This window comes from Euprymna scolopes, chromosome 41 (genome assembly GCF_053919585.1).
Source record: "Euprymna scolopes isolate OS-2025 chromosome 41, ASM5391958v1, whole genome shotgun sequence".
Classification (NCBI taxonomy): domain Eukaryota; kingdom Metazoa; phylum Mollusca; class Cephalopoda; order Sepiida; family Sepiolidae; genus Euprymna; species Euprymna scolopes.
Genome location: NC_136522.1, coordinates 59,364,784 through 59,392,538, shown reverse-complemented (window position 1 = coordinate 59,392,538; position 27,755 = coordinate 59,364,784). Strand labels below are relative to the sequence as shown.

Sequence of the window (27,755 nt, the reverse complement as noted above, 5' to 3'; positions counted from 1 at the left end):
AAATATACCTTTTCCTAATACACTTCTTATTTGATCTACCTTTGTTTGTTGAGTCGTCATTTGTATTGATTTCTACGTTACTTGTTTCAACCTGCAAACTTAATAATAATAATAATAATAATAATAATAATAATAATAATAATGAATGAGGAGAAAAAAAGTTATTAATTTACAGTCGAAAACCGAGAAAAAATATATACAGCAGAAAGAGAGTAATCATGTTAGAAGCACCAATAACTGAGATATATGACGGTGGCTAAGTAGTTAACGACACGAACCGACAACGTGGGTGTGCCCAGTTCGAATGCATTTAATTCCACAGAAACATTTTGATTTAGGGATGTTGACAACCTTAGGTGCCCGGAATAGTCGTCCATGGAAAACTCGCCCATTTTCGCTGGGTAAAATCGATTTTTCTAACTGTTCGTTTTCTATCTAGCTGGCTAAGTTTTTAGTGATTTAATCTATTTTAAAGCGAACACTTAGAGAAATCGATTTTATCTTTTTTTTTTAGAAAAACAACAGTAAACAAGTAAAAATATTTAAAAAAATATTATGGGGTGTGTAGTCTCTTTTATAAACAATATCTCCTTTGAGAACAGCCATAAATAATGTATTCAATCGTTATTTATTTAATAATGTCCCAATTTTCTTACTTAGCAAAAATGGACGTGTTTTCCATGGACGAATTTTCCAGGAACGAGGTTTCCATGGATGAGTTTTCCACGGAGGAGTTTTTCGTGGACGAGTTTTCCGTGGACGAGTTTTCCTCGGACGAGTTTTCCGTGGACGAGATTTTCCTAAATTCCAATTTTAACGTAATCCCTCCTTCCGTAAGTACTGGATGTCTTTCTAGAAATTGTAACTGAAATGTCATTGCAGAAGTGAATGGCAAAATTAGACCCAGAATGCTGCAACAGTGATGTTACCGAGGCGACGGTGACTAAGTTGTAAACGACAGGGATTAACAACCGTTAGTCCTAATATCTGTCTAGGAAAAAATTTAACAAGAAAGATACGGTGGAAACAAATACCAACAAGAATAATCTCATTCTTTTGAAATGAATGAATGAAAGATACTCAACAAAAGCATCGACAATGAATACTGCTGTTAGTACAGAGAAATAGAAATAGAAAAAGGCAGAGAGAGAGAGAGAGAGAGAGAGAGTGTGAAAGAGAGAGATATAGGGAGAGAGAGATGGGAAAAAGGATTGCTCAGATCCAAAATGAAAGATCATATAACATTCATCTATATATTAATACGATAGCCCGTATGTTCTTTTGTGTGTCACGCTTACATCCGGGTTGTTTAATTGTTATGTTATTCGATTTCTTGTCATAAATAATTTTACCAAGAATTCTTCATAAGTTTTGGTTTCGGTTTCGACTATAGCTGATGGCACTTAGATCATCTATTTTCTATAAATAATTTTATCAAGAATTCTTCATAAGTTTTGGTTTCGATTTTGATTATGCCTGAAGGAACTCAAGTTATATGTAAAAACATCGTTAATTCATTACCCACACACAGCAGCAGCCGTATAGCGTAATGGTGAGAAACCTTTACTCTCATTTGGGCGGTCGGGTTTCGATTCTGACTTGAGGCAGTTGCCTGTCTAGCCACACTGATCAGCTGTTAAACAGCGAAACAGTACTGTAGCTGGATGACTATATATATATATATATATATATATATATATATATGTATATATCATAAGTTTATATTTCGGTTTCGATTCAAGCTAATGCACCAAAGTGGATATATGTTTTTATTTTTGAAATCGCAACTTTGTAACATATAAAATTCGATAGAACATCTACTCTATAATAATATATACGAAATATGCAAGAATTAAAATATCATATTTAAGCGTACTTTACGACCGGGTTCTACCCGTCGTTCGTGCTAACTTAGATAAATACTTTTGTAGTTTTAACAAAAGAGCTACAATAATATTAGAGCGTCTACATTTATGCTGAACATCTACAGAATACCAACATCCATATATTACATATGAATGAGTCCCCTGTGGGATTTCCACAGGTCCTGATAGTTAATGATAGACATTTTAAATTATAAAACTTTAAGCTAACTACTTTGCTATTCCTAACTAGTGATAAAGGAGGGCCCGTTCCCACTTCATTTACAGAGAGCTAAAAATACGCCTCCTTATCCCATGGCTGGCAGGAACGAAGAGAGGGGGGTCGTCTAAATGCATTGTGGCTCCTCTTTTCAGTGTATCGTTCCGCGTGACCAAATAACACATATTACATATGAATGAGTCCCCTGTGGAATTTCCACAGTTCCGGCTAGTCAATAATTATGAGACAACCACTTTATTTGTGTGTATCACTGAGAGAGAAGATGACTCGTTCACTGTCACTTAAAGAAAGTGCATGTCAAGCTAGGTCAATTAGTCAAGTATTACAAACGAGCGAATGGATAAAAGGAAACACTGTCGTGCCATCAACGAAGTCAAGAAGGTTTGCCACTGAGAAATCGTGTGGAGCTAAGAAGTTGAGTGGATGATATTCAATAAAATGGAGGCGCAAAATGACTAATAAACCTAAACTATGATTGTCTCCAACCGACAACCACAACGACAATTATGGAATTAATAAAATATCGCCTAACTTAATTAACTCAAATAAATAGCGATTATGAGTTTCCTTTTATATTACGACTAGAAGTCAAGACTTCTCTGGAATTCAATCACAAACGATGTTTAACAACATTCTCGAGAAAATAGCAACAAGGGTTGTAAAATTGAATCTGCCAATATTACTCGTCGGATTGTCGATCCTAAATTTGGTAAATATTGGTTAGTAAAAATAAAATACCTACTCCCCCCCTCTCTCTCTCTCTCTCTTTCGCTCTTTCTCTTTCGCTCTCTCTCTCTTTCTTTGATAAATATTAGTTAGTAAAAACAAAATACCTACTCCCCCTAGACTTTCTTTCTCTCTCGCTCTCTCTCTCTTTCTCTCTCTCTCTCTCTTCGTGGTGTTGCCCTCTCTCTCTCTCTTTCTCTCTCTCTCTCCCTTTCCCTCTCTCTCTCCCTCTATCTCTCTCTCTCCCTTTCTCCCTCTCCCTCTCTCTCCCTTTCCCTCTCTCTCCCTCTCCCTCTCTCCCTCTCCCTCTTTCTCCCTTTCCCTCTCTCTCTCTCTCTTTCTCTCTCCCTCTCCCTCTCTCTCTCCCTCTCCCTCTCCCTCTCTCTCCCTCTCTCTCCCTCTCTCTCCCTCTCCCTCTCTCTCTCTCCCTCTCCCTCTCCCTCTCTCTCCCTCTCTCTCCCTTTCCCTCTCTCTCTCCCTCTATCTATCTCTCTCTCCCTCCCTTTCTCCCTCTCTCTCCCTCTCTCTCCCTTTCCCTCTCTCTCTCCCTCTATCTATCTCTCTCTCCCTCCCTTTCTCCCTCTCTCTCTCTATCCCTCTCTCTCTCCCTCTCCCTCTCTCTCTATCCCCCTCTCTCCCTCTCCCTCTCTCCCTCTCTCTCTCTCTCTCTCTCTCTCTCTCTCTCTCTCTCTCTCTCTCTCTCTCTCTCTCCGTGGTGTTGCCCACTTTTTTCTATTATTACGTTCCCTCTCTTTTCAGTCCTGATTATATTTCTCCCTTGGATGATCTGGCATTTGACATGTACCAAGATCCGGAAGTGGCTCAAATCATAAGAAAACTCGAAAGCTCTCTTCCGGTCTCTCTCTCTTTCGCTCTTTCCTCCCTCCCTCTATATCTATACTCCTATAAATTTGGGTTGTTTGTGTATTGACATTCATAAGAAAACCCTCTTTTTCTATTTATTTAGTTATTTCGTTGTTTCTCTAGTGAGCAAAGTAGGCACAAGGCCGTTTTGTAACGTGTAGAGTGAAAAAGGGGAAGGGAACTAGCTCCCCCGAGGGGGGAACTGAATAGTGACAATTGGTATGAAGGGTTTCCCTACATTGACCAAAACTGATTGCTCAAGAGCAATAGTCTGATATATGGGGTTACCTCCACATATTACTTTGATTGCACCATCTGCCGGAACAGATACTACACTTTGATAACAGAAAAAAATGCGAACCTTTTTTTCTGTTTATTTAAAAGGAAATGCAACTTTGTTATACATGGGTCGTGGAATTGCATTCATCTGCAAAAGATCTAGTTAATTTGCACATTCTTTTAAACATTCATTTTAATTAATTCCCTATTAGTTTTTGTCGGGTGATCATCTTTAATTAACTATTACATGTAATTATATTTATCCAGATACTCTACACGAGTTATACTTGCGTAATATTTGCGTAAAAAGTAAACACAAATAGTTTTCTATATATGTTTATGTATGCGTATATATATATATATATATATATATATATATATATATATATATATATATATATATATCTGTTTTAAAAATTGCCCACCAAACTCCTCCGTCAGATTTTGGCCTACAGGCATGAAATTTCATATATAGGGTATTCGAATTCATTGTAAACTTTATATTTTCGTTTTAGCCGAGACAAATCGATGTAAAAGTGTGGAAATTGAAGAGATGTAATTTGCCAGGTGAAGATTGAACGCCGGCATTACGAATATGCATGCGTAACGTAATAGTTATTTTCATATTTTAATTTTTTGCTTCGCAGCATTGACGTCAAAAGAAAAAGTAAACAAAATATTTTTGGTTCGATTCTCGGTGGTGACGCACGAATCTTAAAAAAAAGGAAAAAAATTAAATCATTGCTATATATAAAGCCTAATATGAGATAATGATAAATACGACAGCTGTATTAGTCAAAATATATTTAAGCGTATTTTGTGACCGAGCAATGTTAGGCTGCTTGCTCTGGCTTCCTGTTTTAAAGACGTTGGTAAATACTTAATCAAATAGAACACGTATGTAAAAATACATTTTGAAGTCATCCAAGGGAAAGAATAAATTTTTAAAAATACTGTTTATCGATATATTTCGGCGAAGAAACTCACCCTTATTACGATATTTTTTCTTACGTCTCATGGTAGTACTGTTTAGTAAGACAAGTCTGGTTGGTTGTTGTTCAACGGTGTTTGTTTTTTATAGTCCAGGAATGCACTTGGCGTGTGCTTAAGAAGTAAGAGAAAAAATCTTGATAAGGGCGAGTTTCTTCGCCGAAATAGATCGATAAACATTATTTAAAAGATATAAACATTATTCAAGTTTTTTGCTTTGGATTGCTTCAAAACGTATTGTTACATATTACAATTTGATATCTTATTTATCAACGCATATCAAACAGGAAACCATCCAATTATTCATTTAGCACACGCCAAGTGCATGCATAGACTATAAAAAAATAAACACCGTTGAAAAACAACTAAACAGGCGGTTTGAGCACTGTAAAAGTAATTGACGTATGCTTGTTTAAATAGACATTCGGACAGGATATTTGCGAGCATCGCTTTCGTGGTCGAGTGGGAGAACTGCCGACTGTCAACACCACGGTTCTAGGTTCAATCCTTGGCTTGGGAGAGGTGCTAGTCTGAGCCATTATTGAAAATCCATGGATTAAGGAAATTAATATAGCCCCTTCTATATATTCCTTTATCAAGCAATAAATTCTTAAATCGAATATATGTCTCTATATGTTGTTTTTTCAGAATTTAAAATTAAACCACTAAATTTATATATATATATATAGTCAGGTCATGTCAGTCATATGCCACTGGTACCATGTAACCTAGTACTACCTGCCTCATGGTCGGGTCACCGGCGACTAAACTGGTTCCCCCACCAGACTTGTTTGGTGAGGAGGGCGGCTTGTCTCCCTGAAGGATTAAAAACAAACCTTCCAAAGGGCGAATGAACCCCTTTTCGGGGTCAACGGCCAACTTGCACCGTGTATGTTTGTGAGTATATATGTGTGTATTGGGGTTGAAAGGGCTCCCGTAAGCCGTGGTGAAGACAACCTTTCTAGGAGAAGAAAATAAAAAAAAACATAAAGCAGGAGACCAGTACCAGCGTAAAGCTGGTCTGCAGTTTAACTTGTTGCTGGCTATCTTGCTCTTGCGTATTGCTGGATCTCAACATTTTGAACCAAGAGAGAGAGAGAGAGAGAGAGAGAGAGAGAGAGAGAGAAGGAGAGAGAGAGAGAGACTTAGCTGTCGTACAAAGCTAAGACTCTGTAACATCATCTTCTGTATAGATACTCCCTCAGGCATTTGTCTATAAAAATGGTTCTGTTGCGATGGAAGTCATTTTTGGGTTCATGGACTTTAAGTGTCTGAGGGAGTGGCACTCGTCTGACAAGACGTTGCAATCATCATATATATATATATATATATATATATATATATATATATATATAGAGAGAGAGAGAGAGAGTCATTATTATTTCATAATTCTCTTCCTTTATTATTATTAGAGATCTTTTTTGTGTGTGGTCTTATACGGTATTTTCAAACCTAAGGAATATTTCTTCCCTAGGGGTGTAGATATTATGTTTTATTATAATAATAATTAATTACGAAACATATTTCTAATTAAATCTATCCTAGTCTGAACGTACTTGATGGCAGTGACATCAAGATGCAACTATTATTCTCAATACTTCCTAATTAAATTAGATATTACACCTGATACATTCGAGAAACGTAGCACAGTTTTGATTAGGCATTCCAAATTGGTAATTAACTGTTTTCCATATCATTCCTTGGTTGCGCTTTTAGCAAATGAGTGCAAAATTATGTACCAGCTTTTATTCTTTCGCCGTGGTTTTCGAAATCAAAACAGAAGCTCTTCATTGTATTCATTTTCTGTTCAGGATACCTTCGAAATTATCCTAATGAACCAAATTTTAGTTGTTCCTAGTGTCTTGCTCCTGCTGTTGGTGATTGTCTAATACACACAACCGTATAAAAGAACATACGACATATATGTTCGTAGTATTCTGAATTTGGTGTCCATTTTAATGTTGTTTTTTTTTTACACAGTGATCACCACTTATCAAGGCCCGGAAGCCACTCAGGGATAAGGGTTCTTGCAAGTACATTACGTTAGTGTGGAGATTTGATGAAGTGTTTAATTAAGGGGGCGGTTCATTAGGAATTTATTAACATTGGACTTGAAGACATCCAAGTTGTAGTCCGGAGGGAAGCATGTTTCGGTTGGTCATGATAAATGACAGGCTCCTGAAGGTGATTTTAGCTGCAGCTATGTCGGTGTATATTCCATTGGAATGCTTATAAAATAAACATAGAAATACAACAAGGTTGTGATAGATTTTGGTAGACAGTATGAAAGCTACTAAATTTGGGACCCCTTTTTGAAACCTGTGCCTATTTTATAAATATTTTAAGGGTAAGTGCTCGGACGAACACAAGACTCATGTACCCCCTAAACGTAGATATACCCGACAAACTGGACATGCAGCAAAATCTCACCCCTACACTTTAGAAATCCCTAGATGCAGGAGAGCCTTCTACTCAAATAGCTTCTTCCATCGAACTGCTAGACTTTGTAATTCCCTCCCTGGCCCTTGCTTCCCTGACTGTCCTGACATGCAGAAATTCAAATGTAATGTGAACAAACATCTCGCTGCCCAACTCCTTACTAGTGTTAGGACGATTAATCGGAATCGGAATTTGGGAAATGGGTACTATTTAGGGTATTGGAATCGATATCAGAATCGGAAAAAAATGTGTCGATTTTCCGATGCCCAAAATAATTGTTTTTTTTTTTATATTCTATTTAAAACAAATCGTTCCCTGCACGCAGTAACGATAAAAAGTAAATATTTATAATTTTAAAATACCAGAAAATCAAAAATGCATGGATCATCTCACACAAGTATATTTTTACGCATAAGAAAATATCGGCACATTTAACATATGTTTTTACGGTAATCGGGGTAAACGGCAACTCTATAAGTAAAAATTTATAGATTTATAAAGAATCGGTAATTGTATCGGAATCGGGAATTTAGTACGGAATCGGTAATTGTATCGGAATTAGATAAAATATTGGGATCGTCCAACTAATACTCCCTACATAGTATTCCTGCGAATCTGGTCCCAAATATTAGCCCCTTACGATTTAATAGCGTTATTTGTGGTGAATAAAGAGTAGAAGAGAGAGAGATAGAGATAGAGAGAGAGAGAGAGAGAGAGAGAGAAAGGTGGCCGATGCATCGTAATGGCGGTAAATCTTTTTTTATCTATTTTTACAATGGCTTTGTACGAAACAAGCGACGTGTTAGATATGCAAATATCCGAACACTTTGATGGTTGTTACCTGTAATGTCCGTTGCGATCTTGAATAAGCCCTTGTTGATCCAACTGAAACGTTCCATTCTTGACATGTTGGACATTGTAAATGTCACTGGTGACTCATTTGGGAGAAGAGAGTTCGTTTTGTGAAACGACAAATTTCCGCCTTGAGTTTTCTGCCGCCATGTTACTTTTCAATTTTGATTTTTTTTCTTTGTTCTTTATTATTTCCTCGGCGCCTCTCACCGATAGGTTTATCATTATTTGAATTATTTCTTAATTGTCCTATCAGGAAACATAAAATAACTGTTGTCTTATCAGAAACAAACAAAAAAAAAGTGTTGTCTATCAGAAAACAAACAAATAACTGTTAATTGCCCAATCAAAAAGAACATAGCTGTTATTTGTCCTATTAGGATACATAAAAATAATTGTTACTTGTTTTATAAGAAAAGAACAAAATAGTCGTATCAGGATCAGGATGTAAAAAAAAAAATGATTGTTAATTGTCTTATGAGAAAAGAAAAAAATGTACATTGTTTTATCAGGAAACAAAAAACAAAACAAATGGAAATTGTCCTATTCGAAACAAAAATTATTTGTTAATTCTCCTACACAGGATGCAAAGCAGTAAAATAATTGTTGTCTTATTAGAAAACTAAAAAAAAAAAAATTGTTAATTGTTTTATCAGGAAACAAAAAACGTAATTGTTAATTGTTCAATCAGGAAGAAAATTACTGCAAATTGTCCTATCAGGAAACAAAAAATAAAAAATAATTGTTAATTGTTCTACCAGGAAACAAAAATATCAGGGACTCCTCAGAGACACTTGGTGTTGCTTAGAAGTCCATGATATCGACCCTTTTGTCTGGCTAATAGACAAGGAACGAGTGAAGGGGGAACGCCCTGTTAAACCGTCCGCCCTGCTCAACGTCCAAATTCCAACTCCAATTATTCTTCTCAGCTAACTAGAACCACGTAACATGCACGTACTTCCGTCAGCTGATCAGATGTTTCCGGTAAACTTGTTTATGATATGATTTTATCATATTTTGACAGTTTTTATCAACATTCTTCACATTCATCTCTTGTTTATCTCTCCAGTTAGATAGATAAATAGATAGATGTAGATGGATAGATACAGAAATAGATAGATAACTAGATCGATAGATATATCCATAATACACATAGAGAAATAGATAGATAGACAGACAAATAAATAACTAATAAATACGTTCTTGTGTTCGACCTACTACATAACAGAAATATTCATATAAAATGCCAGTTAGATCAAACCAGCAGTTTCCGGGAAAACTGGAACATACATACACACACAGACAGATATAAATCTAATATATAAACAGCTTTATGTCTGTCTGTCTCCATATTTTCAAACTCTATCTCCTCCGAAACTAAAAGTCACAGAGCGGCGTCAGGGGCCTCAGATGATTGGACTTTTACGGACAAATTTTTATGGGTCTTTAGCCGGTGAAAACAGTTTTAAGGGGTAAAAAATGGGTCAGAATTAAAAAAAAATCGCTATACATTTTGTAAGTTCATCTTTGTCTATTTTTAATTTTTAATTTTAGTGTCACGTGTGTACAGTGGTAACATCAGCATCTCTGAAAGCTTCGGTTTCGATTCTAGCTGATGGCAGCCATTTTTTTTTACTTTTGAAAACACGACTCTATAATTATATATACGAAATCTGGACAATTTAAAATATCATATTTAAGCGTATTTAACGCCCGGGCAAAGCTGGACGCCTCCCTGCGCTAGTAAAATATACAGTACAAGCATAATTTCCATCGTTTTTTTTTAAACTCCTTTTTATCATGAAACTGGGAGACGTTTTCCTGGGAGAAAAATGAGCCACACAGCCACATCCAACATCTCAGGTATGCTCTTCCTCTTGATACTTAAACCCTAACCACTGGCCCATCGCCACATCATCATGGGACCGTTTATTTATTTATTTTTTATTACATTTTCACCCCAAACAAGACACATTGGGACATAAGCATCAGGGGTACTATGTAGGAAATTGGGCAGCAAGATTAAACTTGAACTTTTGCATGTCATTACTGTATGGGAAGTAGGGACCCGAAAGGTAATTCCAAAGTCTAGCGGTTCTGGGGAAGAAACTACTGGTGTAGAAGGCTCTCTTACATCTAGGGATCTCTACTGTGAAGGGGTGGGGTTTTGCTGCTTGTCGGGTTTGTCGGGGGTATTTACGTCGAGGGGGGGTACAAGTGTTGGTAATTCGTCGGAGAATTCACCGTTAAAGTACTTGTAGAACAGGCAGAGGGATGCAACATGTCGTCGATGGGACAGAGACTGAAGCTTAGATGACAGTTCAGGACCTATCAGGTTGGCGATTCTCTTTTAAACCTTGTCTAGGAGCGAGAGACTAGTGGCAGATGCACCAGCCCAAATGTGACAACAATACTCCATACATTGGCGAATGGTGGCCTTATAGAGGTACAGGATACTTTCGGGCGTTAGCAGATGTCTACCAGGGTAGAGAGAACCTACCTTCTTTGCAGCGGTCCTGGCAATACATTTAGTGTAACACGTGTCGCTGATCGTGTTATAGTAAAAAAGGCACAAGGATGTGCCATTATGGTGATGGAGCAGAGGTTGAAGCTTGGTCGATAACGAAAGACTTATTAGATTTGAGACTTTTTACATGGACCATGTCTATGAGTAAGAGACTAGTGGTAGACACACCAGCCCACCTGTGACAACAATAATCGATGCATGGGTAAACTGTGGCTTTGTAAAGATATGTGTGCAGTTTCTAGCACTGAAGAGTGAGAGATTCCAATTATAAATTTTCAGGGAAGTAAAATCCGGACAGAACATATGGGATATGATATATAAGTTGAAAAAAAAATGTTAGAGACGGTTTTATGGCGAAACTAGATTAGATTAAAGCTATCACGGCGAATAATTTGTTTCCAGGTCGTGATAATCGATTTATAAAGTCATTGATGGAATTATCTGGTTCGATATTCCAGTAGAATTATCGCTTGTTGATGCCATGGCCATCGAAGCAATAAAGCCGATCTATGTTTTTTGTTTTCTTCCAGGAAGCGTGGTTTTCAATTGCGCCTTGTGTGCGCGCAGAGGAAATTAACAGAAGATGCGCTCGTATCATGCGCAGCTGAAGATGAAGCCCAATAATCTATATACGGTCTGGTTTTTTTATTTTAAAAAAAAAGTTAATATAAGAAATGGAAGACTACAACTAGTTTGTTTTTGTGATTTCGTTGTTTTTTTTTTGACGTATGCATATATCGTAATAGCGAATAAAACATTCGCTATTTTCCATCTATCTATCTATCTATCTATCTATTTATCTATCTATATTTCCTTTCTATCTTCAATAAGTTTACAGACATTTGCAGTAAGAACGCTTTTATTGGTAGTACACATATGAAACTCTAGACCCTTTCGAAGTAATCTTCTCCGGCTGCAATGCACTCGTTGTACCGCTCCAACAACTTCTGGAAGACCCCCTGGAAGTCCTCTTGTGGGATAATGTCAATGACCCTCGTCACAGCCTCTTTCATCTCATTGATTTTCTCATAAGGACAGCCTCTAAGGTTTGCCTTGAGCTTAGGGAATAACTAAAAGTCATAAGGAGCAAGGTCTGGATTATAGGGAGTGTGATGAACTGTATTGATGCACATGAAAACATCTTTATTTCTTATCTTCTCTGAGCATTCTTGGAACAAACTTAGCGCAAATCTTCCATATCTTAAGTTACTTGCGAATAATTGTGTGTACACTGACATCAAACTGTGCACTTTTAATCTCTATAGACGTACGACGATTCTTATCCAGGAAATTATTTATTTGGCCAATCAACTCTGGTGTTTTGACTTCCTTACTTTTCCCACCGATCTCCTTGTCCTTCACAGACACTCTGCCCTCCTTGAATCTCATATGCCACTTAAAAACTGATGCTAGATTCATGCAAGATGGTCCAAAGGCAGTCTGAAGGATTCCATACGTTTCTGTGGCATTTTTCCATGTTTAAAATATTTTGTTTTTTTACATATCGGCTTCTCTAAACTGTATTCACGTCCAAATTTAATTTTTGAAATTCACTAGCGGTGACAATCAGGCTTTAGTAGGGTGTACTCCAATTCCTGCTCTAGTTGTTTATTTGGACCTGAAATCATAAAAATTGGTCTGTTATGGCATAAGATTCATAGCAACAACATAGTGAATTTTCAAGAGTCTACGAAAATCTTAAATACCCGTAAAAAAAAGTCTGGAAACTTATTTAAGACACCTAGTGTCTATCGATCAATCTATCGATCAATCTATCCATCTATTTATTTTCCCTTTCCATCTATACATCTATATATCTATCTATGATGAGAATAATGGAAAGTGTTCCGACAAAATAGAGAAATAAAATAGAACAAACCGAGTTATGTGTTCATCAACGTTTCGTCTTTATTTCGAAGTCCCGAAATAAAGACGAAACGTTGATGAACAAATAACTCAGTTTGTTCTGTTTCATTTCTCTATGTCTTTATATGTATTCATCAATCTATCAATCTAATTATCTATTCCTTAACTATACACAGTTGTTTCGTCGTATCATGGACCTTCGATGTGGATATTATACCAAGGCAAAGCTAACCCGACAGGCGGCAAGCTCTCAAACCTTCACTCATAAATGTACTAGCAGGCCACCCGGCATTGCCCGGTCGTAAAATACGCTTAAATATGATATTTTGATTTAAGTAGATTTCGTATTTATTATTATACTAGCGGGGTACCCGGCGTTGCCCGGGTGTTAAGAGGTGTGCGTGTTGGGGGGGGGGTAAGTCAGAACAAAAGAAAAAAATAAACGAACATAATGCAAACGAAAAAATCTGAAAAATAAAAAGAAAAAAAATGGCATTAATAACCCTGTTTCAATATTAAAAGTGTAGGTGTATGTGTTGGGGGGGTAAATTAAAGCTAACGAAAAAAAACAAACAGAAACAAAGACAGCGTAACACATTTTGGAATGAAGGTAGGCTCGAACCCGAGAGGCCAACGGTCGGACGACGTATCCATGACGCCACGGAGCCAGGGACTATTGAAGGAGTCGAAAATAAATAATTAAAACGAAGGTGGTTTTCTAGGTTAAATGTCACGCCATAGCAGCAGCAGTAAGAGCAGAAAAAACAAATTCACAGAGCGAATTTTGTAAAATAAAAGTGGCCGAAATAAAATTTATTTACGACAGCGTTTCGTAAGTGTTAGATATTATGATCTGGGTTGCATATAAAAAGAATATCAGAATGAGCGAGCAAGCCGATAAGCAACCCCAAAAAAAGCCTTTGGCGGACATACAAAAAAAAATGCACACACACACATTTTCGCTTTTATATATATATAGATTATATTGGACCCAATATATAGCAATGATTAAAAAAGTAAAAAAAAAAAAAATGACTCGTGCGCCATCACCAAGAATCGAAACCAAACCGCTGATTTCCATTGACTTTAATGATTGTAGTTTGAAGACCTGTTTACTGCAAAGATAAAATTAAAGCATGAACCAATAGCTATTACGTCACACATGCATATTCGTAAGGCCATCGTTAGAACTTCACTTGGCAAATTCCATTTCTTTAATTTTTACACTTTTGCACCGATTTTCCCCGGCTAAAATCCAAATATAAACTTTTGCATTGGTTCGAATACGTTATATATTAAGTTTTATGTCTGTAGATCAAAAACTGACAGAGGAGTTTAATAGGCAAAACTTTTAAACATAAATATATACGCATACGTAACTATATAGACGCATACATAATTATATAGACAGAGTTTTGTGTTATCTATAAGCTTTTACGTAAATAAGACAAGTATAAATTATGTAGAATATCTGCATGAATAAATTAAAATTAATGTTTAAAAGAATTGCTAATTAGCTAGATTTTTTGCAGATGAATGTAATTCCACGACCTATATATATATATATATATATATATATATATATATATATATATATATATATATATAATTGAACGTGTGTGTGTGTGTGTGTCTGTGTACATTTCCCTACGCAATAACTCTGTCAATTTTTAGTCTACAGACTCAAAATTTGATAAACAGGGTACTGAGATTTAGGAAAATCTTTGTGATCGGTGGTTGGTCAGAAATTTGACTTGTAAGGGGTAAAAGTTCAACGATTTGACCTTTGAGAACTCTACCAAACTCCTCCGACAATTTTGGGTTTAAACACGCGAAATTTTAGATAAAGGTTCCTTGGATATGGATCTAACTAAATAACTTAAATTGAGCCCAAAACAATAAATTTTAAGGGGTTATAATAGGGGTTGAAGCTAAAAAAATTAACTGTCTTTTTTTTACCCAACATACCTGGGCAACGCCGGGCATCCATGCTAGTATATATATTAAAGTGAAAGTGTCTGCCTGTCTGTATGTGTGTGTGTGTCTGTGTAAGTACATTTCCCTACGAAATAACTCTGTCAATTTTTAGTCTACAGACTCGAAATTGGATATACAGGGTACTGAGATTTGGGAAAATCGATGTGATCAGGTTTCGGCCAAATATTTCGCTGTTTAACGATTTTACTTTTGAGAATTCTACCTAACTCCTCCAACAATTTTGGGTCTAAACACTTTAAATTTTAGTTATAGGTTTCTTGGACATGAATATAACTTGATGACTTGATTTGAGACCAAAACAATAAATATTAAGAGGTCATAATAGGGGCCAAATTTAAAAAAAATTGCCGTTTTTTTTGTTTTTTGTTTTGTTTTGCTCAGCATACACCTCCAAACGCCCGGGTAACGCCGGGCACCCATTGCTAGTATATATATAAAAGTGAAAGTGTCTGTCTGTCTGTCTGTGTCTGTGTGTCTGTGTGTGTACATTTCCCTACTCAATAACTCTGTCAATTTTTAGTCTACAGACTCGAAATTTGATATACAGGGTACTGGGATTTGGGAAAATCGATTTGATCGGTTTTTGGCCAGAAATTTTGCTGTTAATGAGTCAAAGTTCAACGATTTGACCTTTGAGAACTCTACCAAACTCCTCCGACAATTTTGAATCTAAACCCTTTAAATTTTAGATATAGGTTCCTTGGACATGGATCTAACTTAATAACTTAATTTGAGCCCAAAACAATAAATTTCAAGAGGTCATGATAGGGGCCAAATTTAAAAAAGATTACCGTTTTGTTTTGTTTTTTTGTCTTTTGTTTTTGCTCAGCATACACCTCCAAATACCCGGGCAACGGCGGGCACCCATTGCTAGTATATATATGAAAATGAAAGTGTCTGTCTGTATGCGTGTTTATGTCTGTGTGTGTACATTTCCCTACGCAATAACTCTGTCAATTTTTAATCTACAGACTCGAAATTTGATATACTGGGTACTGAGATTTGGGAAAATCGATGTGATCGGGGTTTGGCCAGAAATTTGCCGATCAAAGGGTCAAAGTTCAACGATTTTTCCTTTGAGAACTCTACCAAACTCCTCCGATAATTTTGGGTCTACAGACTTGAAATTTGAGATATCGGTTCTTAGGACATGGATCTAACTTAATAATTTGATTTGAGCTAAATACAATGCATTTTTAGAGGTCATAATTGGGGTCAAAGTTTTAAAAGATTGACCGCTTTGTTTTTTTGCTCAACATACACCTCCAAATACCCGGGCAACGCCGGGCACCCATGTTAGTATATATATATATATATATATATATATATATATATATATATATATATATATATAATAGTACTATAATAGTATATATATATATATATATATATTCAAATTTTAATTTTCTTTTTTAAAATTTGAATTTTCTTTGCAAATAAATAGAAAAATGTTTTTATTTTTAATATCAATACAAAAATAAATCAAAACAAAAACAAACAAACAAACAAACAATATTATAAGGCGTACAGATATAGATTTACATGGAAACTTAAGATAAAATTCGAGCTTTGTTGTAAGTCAACCTTTCGTAGAAATGTTTTTTAAATATATTTCAGGAAATAAAGATTGCTTTTTTTGTATAAGTTTATAAGATAATTTCATGTGTATTCTTCTGTTGCTGTTCCCTGCGAAAGAATGAGAGATTTTATTTAACTATTCTTACATAACCCTTCACACACATATATATACATAGACTTGTTTGGTGAGGAAGGTGTCTAGTCTCCCTGAAGGATTAAAAACAAGACCTTCCAAAGGGCGAATGAACCCTTTTTCGGGGTCAACAGCCAATTAGCACAGTGTATATTTTTGTGTATGCATGTGTTTGTTTGGGTGGAAAGGGCTCCGGTAAGCCGTGGTGGAGGCAACCTTTCTAGGAGACGCAAATCACTGATTTAAAAAACCATAAAGCGGGACACCAGTACTCGCATTAAGCTGGTCTACAGTTTAATTTGTTGCTGGCTATCTTACTCTTGCTTGTTGCTGGATCTCAACATTTTGAACCGAGAGAAAAACTTAGCTGTCGTACAAAGCTAAGACTCTGTAACATCATCTGTGTATAGATACTCCCTCAGGCATTTGTCTATAAAAATGGTTCTGTGGCGATGGAAAAGTTGTGACGCGTGGAGGCTTGAAATGCTGGAAGTATGTAACAATTGATCTCAATGACCGTCTTCAGTATCATACCTACTTGAGCGTGTAAATTCACCAGTAAGACTAAAAAAAAAAGAAGTTATTTTTGGATTCATAGACTGTCTGAGAGAGTGGCACTCGTCTGACAAGACGTTGCAATCATCATCATGTATATATATATATATATATATATGTGTGTGTGTGTGTGTGTATGTATGTATGGATGTATGTACGTATGTATGTATGTATGTATCTATCTATCTATCTATCTAGACACAGCTGGTCCGTCGTATTTTTCAATATAATTAAACTAACAGGCCGCTGTTCACTTTAAAGGTATTTAGATGCCAGAAAAAAATTATACTCTAATAGTTTCCATGTGTGTATGTGTATCTATCTATGTCTAACTATCTATTCTCGATCTAGGCACAGTTCTTTCCTCGTATCATGCCTCTTCAATGCAGTTATTATAGCTAAGCAAAACTAGCTCGACAGACGACAAAAGCTCAACCCTTTATTGTAGTATTTATATGCCGGAAAGCTGTTTACTCTACTATTTTCTTCCCTTGGACTGCTAGACTTTGGAATTCCTCCCCCTTTTCCTGCTTCTCTGACTGTACTAACATGCAGACATTTAAATGTAATACGAAGAGACGTCATGCTGCACAACATCCTCCATATTGCTTTGAGAATATAACATCAAAGGAAAAATATAACAAAAAAACAAAACAACAAAAAACTTACTGTTTTTTCTATTCTTTAATTCAGCATTTTTCTATTTTCTTAAAATTTCGAATGCATGCATAAATACAACCACAGAATATTAAGCAAAATATTAATAATTATCTATCTATCTATTTATCTATCTATTTATCTATCTATTTGTATATCTGCCGAAAGCTGCTTCGATGTATCACGTCTCCTTCCCGTGCGTAGAATTGGACAGGGGCCTAAAATCCTGATTGGAAATCTGGACGCTTTATAAACACCCAAGAGTCGTAAACACCGACCAACTCACAACGGCCACGTATAAGGAATATCTATTATTGTTTGCTTGTTCTAAATTATCGGTTTCCTATAATGCTCTATTCTTTAACAAAGACTAATACATATATGCTATCTATATGATGGCTATCTACTCGGTTTAAAGTATGGACACCCTTCGGAGAAAAAAAAGGTCCGTTCAATTTTGATAGAATATAAATGTCTACTGAAAGGATGTCTGTGCGTGTAATAATGAGGCAAAGATTGCACAATTCCAACCACTCTTCTTCTGAGTCGGCACTGCTTGATTCCAGTGATAAGAAGAAAGCAATGTCCAAACAAGCAAAGAGCATGTACAAAACGGTGCACCTAAATGTTCCCCCTACCAATACTGAACAGATTCAACGTCTCTTAACTTCGATAATCTAACGGGAATCGGTGCATCCACGTTATTATGCTGTATGTACAAGTGCTTTCTCTTTATTATTATTATTATTATTATTATTATTATTAATAATAATAATAATAATAATAATAATATAACAGAGACGCAGCTACAACCGCATGACACCTATGCAAATGACTGAGCCAGTGCGCCAAGTGACGTCACAACGGAGGGAAAGAAAAAAGAGACAAAAATGCGCCACATGGCAAAGACGAGAGAAAAAGCGCGTGCCGGCGTGAGATGCACGTGCGACCACGTGGTGGCGTGAAAGACTCTTAAGCATGTGTCGAGATGGCAGAGTTTTGTTAGCTACAGGGCACGACAAGAAACTTTAAAATATTATCTAATTAATGACTTTTGTCCAAACAGAAAAATAGCCGAGTCATATTTCTTTCCATTTATTTCTTTCCTTGCGACTATCTTTGTTTGCGACGTGTAGATCTGCCGGTTAAAATGATGAGGCATAATAATGACTACGTTACATTATTATTATTATTATTATTATTATTATTATTATTATTATTATTATTTACTCACTAGGAGTAGTCACACAAGTCATCATCAAAGACTGCTCTTTGAGAATAATTTTTAGTGTTCCTTGGAGTCTAAGTGACGACAAGTCTCCCCAAATTTTCAGTGCTCTCCACCTCTTTCCATAACCTTTTGCAAAAGAATTTTCGTTATTGTAACAGCCGCTTACCATTCATTTCTCGTTGGCGGCGACCTTTAGATTTCAATGAAATTTGGGTGTCAATAAGCCTCCCCAAGATCCCACTTCTCTTTGCGCTCATCTAGCGGAGGTCTGGCTAGCGCTTTCTCTCCTCGTTCTTTCTACTTCCTTGACCTTCATTATTTGGCGCTGTGCCCGTTTGTGGGGACACTTACAATAAGGGGGGTATCTTACAATTATATAGTTTCAGTTTTCATGATTCACTGTGGTGTTCCTTTCTGATTTGCATCTGTAGTCTATTCTGTGTCCAGTTTGTGTGTAGTGTTTATTATTATTATTATTATTATTTTTATTATTATTATTATTATTATTATTATTATTATTATTATTATTTTATTATTATTATTATTATTATTATTATTATACTAACGCTATGTGATAGATGCTGGTTTTCCTAAGTTTCTGTTTAAAAATTTTTATTGGTTTTCTTTATTTTTTCATCCGATTTCAACTTTCTTTCTTTTGTCTATCGCAACGGCGGCAAATATATCTTTCTTTCCATTATCGGCTACCTAGCATGATCTATTCGACTACAAAGAACAATGCAACACTGGCTTTCCGAAGCTTTCGTTTTAAATCTTTAATTTATTTCCTTTCTTTATCTTCCTTTCTTCTTTCTTTCTTCATCTTTTTTCATCTTTCTCAACTGCGGCCAATTTCCCTCTTCATCCCTTTCTTCTGGCTCCATTTTCCTCATCAGTGTTCTATTTTCTCCTCCACGTTGTCTAATTTTCGCTCCGTATATCTCAGATTATGTTATCGAATACTGGTGCATTTTGTTAGGATTTAATAATGCTTTTCAATTTTATAAGCATGCTGAATCAAAAAAAAAAAAAAAATTACCAATGTTAATTTTCTTTTTAATTTTATTAATCCGAGATTAATACATGAATAAAATTGTCCAGGTATCTATAAATCGAGATATACGTTTTACGTCGAACACGGCAATAAACATTGGCACAATATCCTGTTATAACTCCAACAGAATTTACATTATCTATATGTATAATATTATGGAAATCGCGGCAGACAAAGAACAGAATAAAGAAAAACGTGGGTTACAAGGAAACTTATAGTAACCCCAAAATATGGATTCTACTGTCTTAATATTTGCTTCAGACTTCTGTCTAACCCTAACTACTGTTGTCAGTATAAGTCTCACATTCTGCCTCATCAGTATAACAGCGGTAAAAGAGAATCCCTCGTCGCCAGTGTTGTAGCAGTATAAGTTTCGAATCTCTTCTCGCTCGTGTTGTGGTCTCGTAAACCGGTTATAATTAGGACAAAAATTATAATATATTAACAAAACGCTTCCCTTATTTTGTCCTTCAGCCCCCACATTCCACGAACGATGTTTCTGGCAAAAGGGGAATAATTGCTTTTTTATTAGCTGAGGTCTGTACATCTAGCTAGTTTTTAGGTTTGGTTTGGTTTGGTTGTTTTGTCTTACGTGATATCAAACCTTCACGGATTATTTAATGCTGAATCCAGTTTTTTGGGCAATAGTATTTATGTTGCATCCAGTTATTTTGTTGAAAGCTTTTTTGTGTCTTCAATCGCTAGTTTGTCGTATTTGGTTTAGTGGATTTTATCGTTTTTGTTCCCTGCAGAACATGAATGAGTTTTGACATGGGAGTGGGGAAAAGAGTTACAGTATTAATATTTGGTAGATTTTAAGTTGGGAAAACACATACACACATACATTTTCGCTTTTATATATATAGATTTGAAATTTTTTAAAAAACTATTTTCATTAATAATTATTTTTCTATTTTATCGGTGTGTGTGTGTGTGTGTAATTTTTTGATATTTTCATTACAGCAATATGACAATCCAGTAGATACCATTGTTTTCACTTGAAATTCAATAATGAAAAAGAACCAAAAATGTAGCATTGTTATTAATTATTTTATTGTTATTTTATTGTTATTATTTTATTGTTATTAATTATTTTATTATTATTTTATTGTTTATTATTTTATTATTATTTTATTGTTATTATTTTATTATTATTTTATTGTTAATTATTTTATTATTATTTTATTGTTAATTATTTTATCTTGTTTCAATATTACATTTATATGAGATAGAAAAGGAAACTGGAAAGAAGGACAAGTAGAAAAAAATCGGTTGTTTTTGTTTTTGGTTTTGCAGAACATAATTAAGTTTTGCAGAACATAATTAAGTTTTGCAGAACATAATTAAGTTTTGCAGAACATAATTAAGTTTTGCAGAACATAATTAAGTTTTGCAGAACATAATTAAGTTTTGCAGAAAATAATTAAGTTTTGCAGAACATAATTAAGTTTTGCAGAACATAATTAATTTTGCAGAACATAATTAAGTTTTGCAGAAAATAATTAAGTTTTGCAGAACATAATATGGTTTTGCAGAACATAATTTAGTTTTGCAGAACATAATTAAGTTTTGCAGAACATAATATAGTTTTGCAGAACATAATTAAGTTTTGCAAACACAAGTAAAAAAAAACAAAAAACAAACAGCATCAAATTTTAGGTACATTTCTTCTCAGGAAGCTGATATCTTCAGACAACCTGATCTGGTAGCACCAGGGCTAATTCTTAACCCTGAATTAATACATTATTGCTCTGAAAAAAAAAACGTATTAGATCCGTTTGAAACCAAAGCAACGCATTATTATAAAATAAACAGATATATCTTTTGTTTGAAATTTATATTTAAATTTACAAAAATATTTTAAACACTTCATTTTCAGTATGTGCTGTTCTTTTTTTTTTGTGATATTGTTGAAGCATAGAATCAGAAGTTCCTTTGTTCTTTTTATGGTAGTCTTTTCAAATGTCGGGACGGTGCGTTGGTCACGCGAATTCACGTGACTTCTGATTCTATGTTTGAACAACAACATGGCAAGAAAGAAAGAAAGACATACTGAAGATGAAATGTATCTTCGAAATATATTTATAAATTCCAGTATGAATTTCAAACAAAATAAATATCGGTTTAATTTTTAACAATGTGTTGTTTTGGCTTCAAACCTATCTAATACGTATTTTATTTTATTCAAACTCAACCGGCGCTTCTATCAAGGAATTCCGTGTGACCAACGCACCGTTTCAAAATTTGAAAAGACTACCGTAAAAACAACAAACGGACTTGTACTGGTTCTACGCTCCAACAACAATATGACAAAAAAAAAGAAAGAAAATAAAGACATACTGAGGATGAAGTATATCTTCGAAATATATTAATTAATTTCAAACAAAATAAATATCTGTTTATTTTGCAATAATGCGTTGCTTTGGCTTCAAACGTATCTAATACGTATTTATTTTATTCAAACTCCACGAGCGCTTCTATCAAGGAACAGAGACCCCAAGAGTATTACTCTATATTACAACTAGTGTTATGCAGTATTTGGATCGATTTCGAGCGCGTGATTCAGTAGGGGAAGACGTGGCTGGTTATCTTTAATGCATCTAAAACCAAACTCCTATCTTTACATCATCGATGCTCTGATTCCCGTCTGGCATCAATTGAAATGGATGGCTCTCGTCTAGGAGAAGCCCCGTGTTTTGACAAGCTTCTGGGTTTGTCCTTTACTCCTGATCTGAAATGGAACACATACATCAAGTCTGTTGCCAAGGTCGCTGCAAAGATGGTGCGATCCTTTTACCGCTCCAGAAGATATCTCACTACTGATGCAATTCTCTATCTATATAAAAGCCAAGTAACTCCAAGGATGGAATACTGCTGCCATATCTGGGCAGGAGCTGCTAAAAACAGCCTATCCTGCCCTGACAGAGTACAAAATAGACTTCGTGGCTTAGTGGGGATGCCCTTTTCTCTACCCTGCAACCTCTCTCCCACAGAAGAGACGTTGCGAGCCTGTCTTTGTTTTATCGTTATTTCCATGGCAGGTACTCGTCTGAACTCCAATCTCTGGTCCCCCCCTCGCCAATCTTTCACGAAAAACACCCGTCTAGCTGAATCAACTGTGAAAAATTTCCCCCACTCTTTATCTGTGCCTAAATCAAAACGTGGACTCCATGAACAAAGCTTCTTTCTTAGAACTGCACGCCTGTGGAACTCTGTTCCGTCTGCCTGCTTCCCACCTGATTATAACTTGGATGTCTTCAAGTCCAACGTTAATAAATTCCTAATGAACCGCCCCCTTAAGTAAACACTTCATCAAATCTCCACACTAACGTACTGTACTTGCAATAACCCTTATCCCTGAGTGGCTTCCGGGCCTTGATAAGTGGTGACCACCGTGTAAAAAAAAACAAACAAAAAAAACATAAATACATGCAAAGATTCAGAGTTAATAACTGCCATGAATCGTCACCCAACACATGTTACATTTAACTATACTTGTTACTTCTGAAGAAGTCTATTATTCCTGAAATAGGCATGTCAGCATACCTCATAACTACTATTTTAGAGCCATATCAGATAATGTATAACAGGATACGAGGCTTCCTTGAATAGATTCACTGATTCTGTTCGTTTTTACACTCAGCACGTCAGTAGCTGAATTTGATGGTTGAAATCCATATTTCTTGCAACTAAGTATCGGGTTTACTAGAAAGGTTTGCGGGTTTTAATTTTTAAATTTAGATGGGCATATCTTGGCTCAAACAAACATTTTATTGATCAAAATAAGCACCGTAACCATCAACACACTTTTACCCAAGCAAGACAAGTGCATTTATGTCAATAACGTAAAAAAATCTTCCGTTCTGATGGTGACGAAGTCGCTGAAGGCGTATTTGAATTCGCTTAGGTTTTTGAAGCATTTGTCGAGACACTTGAAAAAGTGGTAATAGTTAGGTGAGACGTTTGGAGAGTATAGTGAGTGAGGCAGTTTGTTCTACTTCGGTTTAGCAAGCTACCGTCGCGCATTGTCGTGGATGAGAATTGGGCCCTTTCTGTTGACTAATGCTGTGTGTTGTTGTCGAAGTTTTTAATGCATTTCAGCCATTTGTTTACAGGACTTTTCTACCGAAATGGTTTCGCCTACATTTACAAAATATAATGAGAAGAAGGGAAAATGACACTTCATAACGAAGTTTCTTTTGGTTATCAAGTTTTTGTCTTTCCAACATTTCCCAAGTAGTTGGAAATCGTCGTATACATTACATCTAATTCAGAAACAAGTTGTCGAACAGTTATGCGTGAATTGACTTCGACTAAGGCTAAAAATTGATCGTTTTTAACATCCGATGTCCAGCCACTACGCTCATCATCTTTAAAACTCTCGTCGCCGCCACGAAATTTCTTAAACAACCATTGTGGTATACGTTCAGAAGTGGTTTCTGGGCCTAACGATTCGTTGATATTCGAAGCTGTTTTAACAGCTTTTCTGTCATTGCTTGAATTGAAATAAGAAAATTGTGCGAATTTACTTTTTTTCTATCTTGTAATCGACGTCTGAAAAGGAGACATATTTTTTTTTAAACTATTGTAATTTAAACGATTGGATATAGCGAAAAACGCACTTTAAAATGATATATAAAGTCAAGCTATCATAATGAAAACGAATTTGAAAAAATATTGGGGAAAAATTAAAAATCCCGCAAGAACTTAATAGAAGGTACTTCCTGAGGCTATGGACAACTTGGTTTGGAATAATTTCAAGCAACGTTATGAGCAGAAAGCTTGAACGTTTTATTGGAGAGAATCCAAAGTCTACAAGGCAGAATTCTAAAATGTCTTCGATCTCTCTGCATGCGGGTTTGTCAGGACAACATGACTTAAGAATACTCCAATCTCTGGTCCCCCCTCGCCAATCTTTCACGAAAAACACCCGTCTAGCTGAATCCACTGTGAAAAATTTCCCCTACTCTTTATCTGTGCCTAAATCAAAACGTGGATTCCATGAACAAAGCTTCTTTCTTAGAACTGCACGCCTGTGGAACTCTGTTCCGTCTGCCTGCTTCCCACCTGACTACAACTTGGATGTCTTCAAGTCCACCGTTAACAAATTCCTAATGAACCGCCCCCTTAAGTAAACACTTCATCAAAATATCCACACTAACGTACTGTACTTGCAATAACCCTTATCCATGAGTGGCTTCCGGGTCTTGATAAGTGGTGATCACCGTGTAAAAAAATACACCCCTCAACAAGTAAACCCTGGTCAAATATTTAAAATTAGCAGACCGCCCGGCATTGCCCGGTGGTAAAATACGATTAAATATGATATTTTGATTAATGCAGATTTCGTATTTATTATTATACAAGCCTGATTGCCCGGCGTTGCCCGGGTGTTTGGAGGTTTGTGTTGAGCAAAAAAAAAAAAAAAAAGTGGTAGTAGACAGGCAGGCAGGCAAGCAAGCAAGCCAGCAAGCAGGCTTGAACCCGTACCGTGAAGGAGAAAAAGAACGTGGAAAAAAAACCCCAACAAAACGTGACGTCTTAGCCATTGCGCCCATCGCCAAACCGGAAGTGGCGAAGGCTTAAATTAAGGCATGTCAATCGAAAAGAGGGGACGATTTTCGAAAATATCGGCGAAAAAAGCGACCCCTACTTTTAGAAAAGTAGTCAGCTGAGGGTAAAATAATTAATGTTTTTAGTCAATTTTTCGTCGTTTTGTTTGATTGAAACAAGTGGCTATTTGTAGCAGCAAGATGTGACCATGTTTATATAACAATAAACAAGTATATATATATATATATATATATATATATAAAGAGGTTTGAAATCTAATGCAAATATTACGCAAGTATAAATCATGTAGAATATCTGTATGAATATATTTACACGTAATAGTTAACTAAAGATGATCATTCCATGAGAACCCCCCCCCCAAAAAAAAAATCTCACTCTTTGTACGCCTGGGTGAGTTCCTTCCTTATAGGTTCCGAAACGGTTGGGCATATCTTTTGCAGATTTCACACAATGGTTATTTGTATTTCTGGCAGTGTTTCCAGATATGTTTTGTTCAGAAATTCATTCAATAATTATAGAAAATTAAAAAAAAAAAACGATCTTAAAAATAGTCTTTCTTCTCTTATAAATGAAAATAAATTTTTACAGGGAATATTTTACGTTACACCGGTGTAATCTTGGCCGGTGTAAAGTAAAATATGTCCCTGTAAAACTTTTTTTTTTATCTGTAAGAAGAAAGACTATTTTTATAATCGGCAAGCTCATATTTCAGCTGACGTGATATTGTAAACTTAATCCACCAGGCAAATTATTCCTTGTAATACTGAATAGAGGATTGATTCTATAATACTACATACTCAATCAGCATAAATTAAAATATCATGTTTAAGCGTAAGCCGGGCGTTCATCTAGTAGTATGTTTTTACAACTCATACACAAAATAGCTCCGTCTAAAAATTCATAATTGTTGATTAATTTAATGGTGAATCTTATACATAGTCTTTAATTTTAGTAGCAGCAATTACCAATAACACCATCTACATTTAATACGATTCCGGATACAAAGGTTGCGTTTTCGCAAAGGTTGGAAATAAGCATACATGAACATAAATATGGAAATAAATGAAACATTACAGAATATAAGGGTCACCAGGTAGCAAGTGCAACCTAAACGCACTTTTGTAAATAGAAATTTTAGAAAAACGAAATTCTATAACAAAACATTTTTATACAAGATCTAATAAAATAAAATGTTATTTACTAGTCACTTATTTAAACACGTGCATGGCGAAGAAACGTTGTGTTAGTAGTCACATGTTAGAATGTTCATTACATAAATACATGCGTAAGAAAACAATATATATGTAAGTATTGCTTGAAGATATTAGTGTAAATCAGATTTTACTAGTGAAAACTTTGGACCGTGGGAAGAGTTGATTCTCATTGTCCGTGTATGAATTTGTAATGCCGTGTTGCATTTTTTAATGATATAAGCTTTTTGAGTAACTTAGAGTTATCTTTCTTTTTATCTACATACAGGGTGGAACGATTACACCAGGGAATCATCACACTCTTCAACACATCCAGGTACACTATGGTGTTGACTGTCAAGCCGATTTCGAAGATGTGAGGTGGCAGGATGTGGTCATCGCTTGAAACCACGCCAAAGACCATAACCGTGCCCGGGAACTTTCTTTTCATCACCATGTGAATATCTTTATTCGCAGCAACCCAACGATGCATTTTGAGGATGTTAGCAATGATCTTGTCATAACATGGATCAGTGGACAGCATGAGTTGTACAGCGGCGCATTGATATCGCTCGCTGAATATTGTGTCACTTTCAGACATGATACAATGCTCTTATCGCTCTACAACTAGTTTATGGTCTGCAATAAAAAAGAAAACCGGTTTTAATCAAAGTGAAATGGAAGAGAGACAATTTGATCGTTTCACCCTTTATATAAGTGATTGCCTGCGTGTTTTTATTCCTCTCTGTCTCAGAATGTAAATAAAAGACTGTGTATAAAACAAAAAAAAAACATCTTTACGTGCTAATTAATTTTATATGTCAGCGTCGTATGACTTCCAGTGTGAATCTTATTTAAAACAAACAAGGTATGTTTTTAATCTTATTCCTTATAAATGTTGTTATTTTATTCCTAATAACCGTCAAGCATTTGTCAGCGTTGCTTAGTGTATGTGTGTTGTTTGTGTTTCTGTGTTGTTTTAGTTAAAACATATTATCTTCTGACAAAGAGAGTGCCCCTAAACAAACCGGAGAAAGAAAGAGGGCAATTAGCTCGCGACAATGTGCATTTCAACGTTCGTACGATACACTTTGCGAGTCAGCTGCCACTATGAAAACATATACACGTACCTAATTTCA

At 35.6% G+C, this 27,755-nt stretch overlaps 1 long non-coding RNA gene across 2 annotated transcripts in view; it reads left to right on the top strand.

Annotated features, from left to right (window-relative positions):
* LOC145266717 (uncharacterized) overlaps window positions 1-27,471 on the top strand; it is a 118,985-nt gene extending 91,514 nt beyond the window's left edge. The window contains exons 2-3 of one of the 2 annotated variants that reach the window (XR_013864778.1): window positions 11,311-11,414; window positions 26,906-27,471. This is a non-coding gene — a long non-coding RNA (uncharacterized LOC145266717). The remainder of the gene's footprint in view (window positions 1-11,310; window positions 11,415-26,905) is intronic. The other variant, XR_013864777.1, reaches the window with a different exon arrangement.
* The last annotated feature ends 284 nt before the right edge of the window (window positions 27,472-27,755 follow it).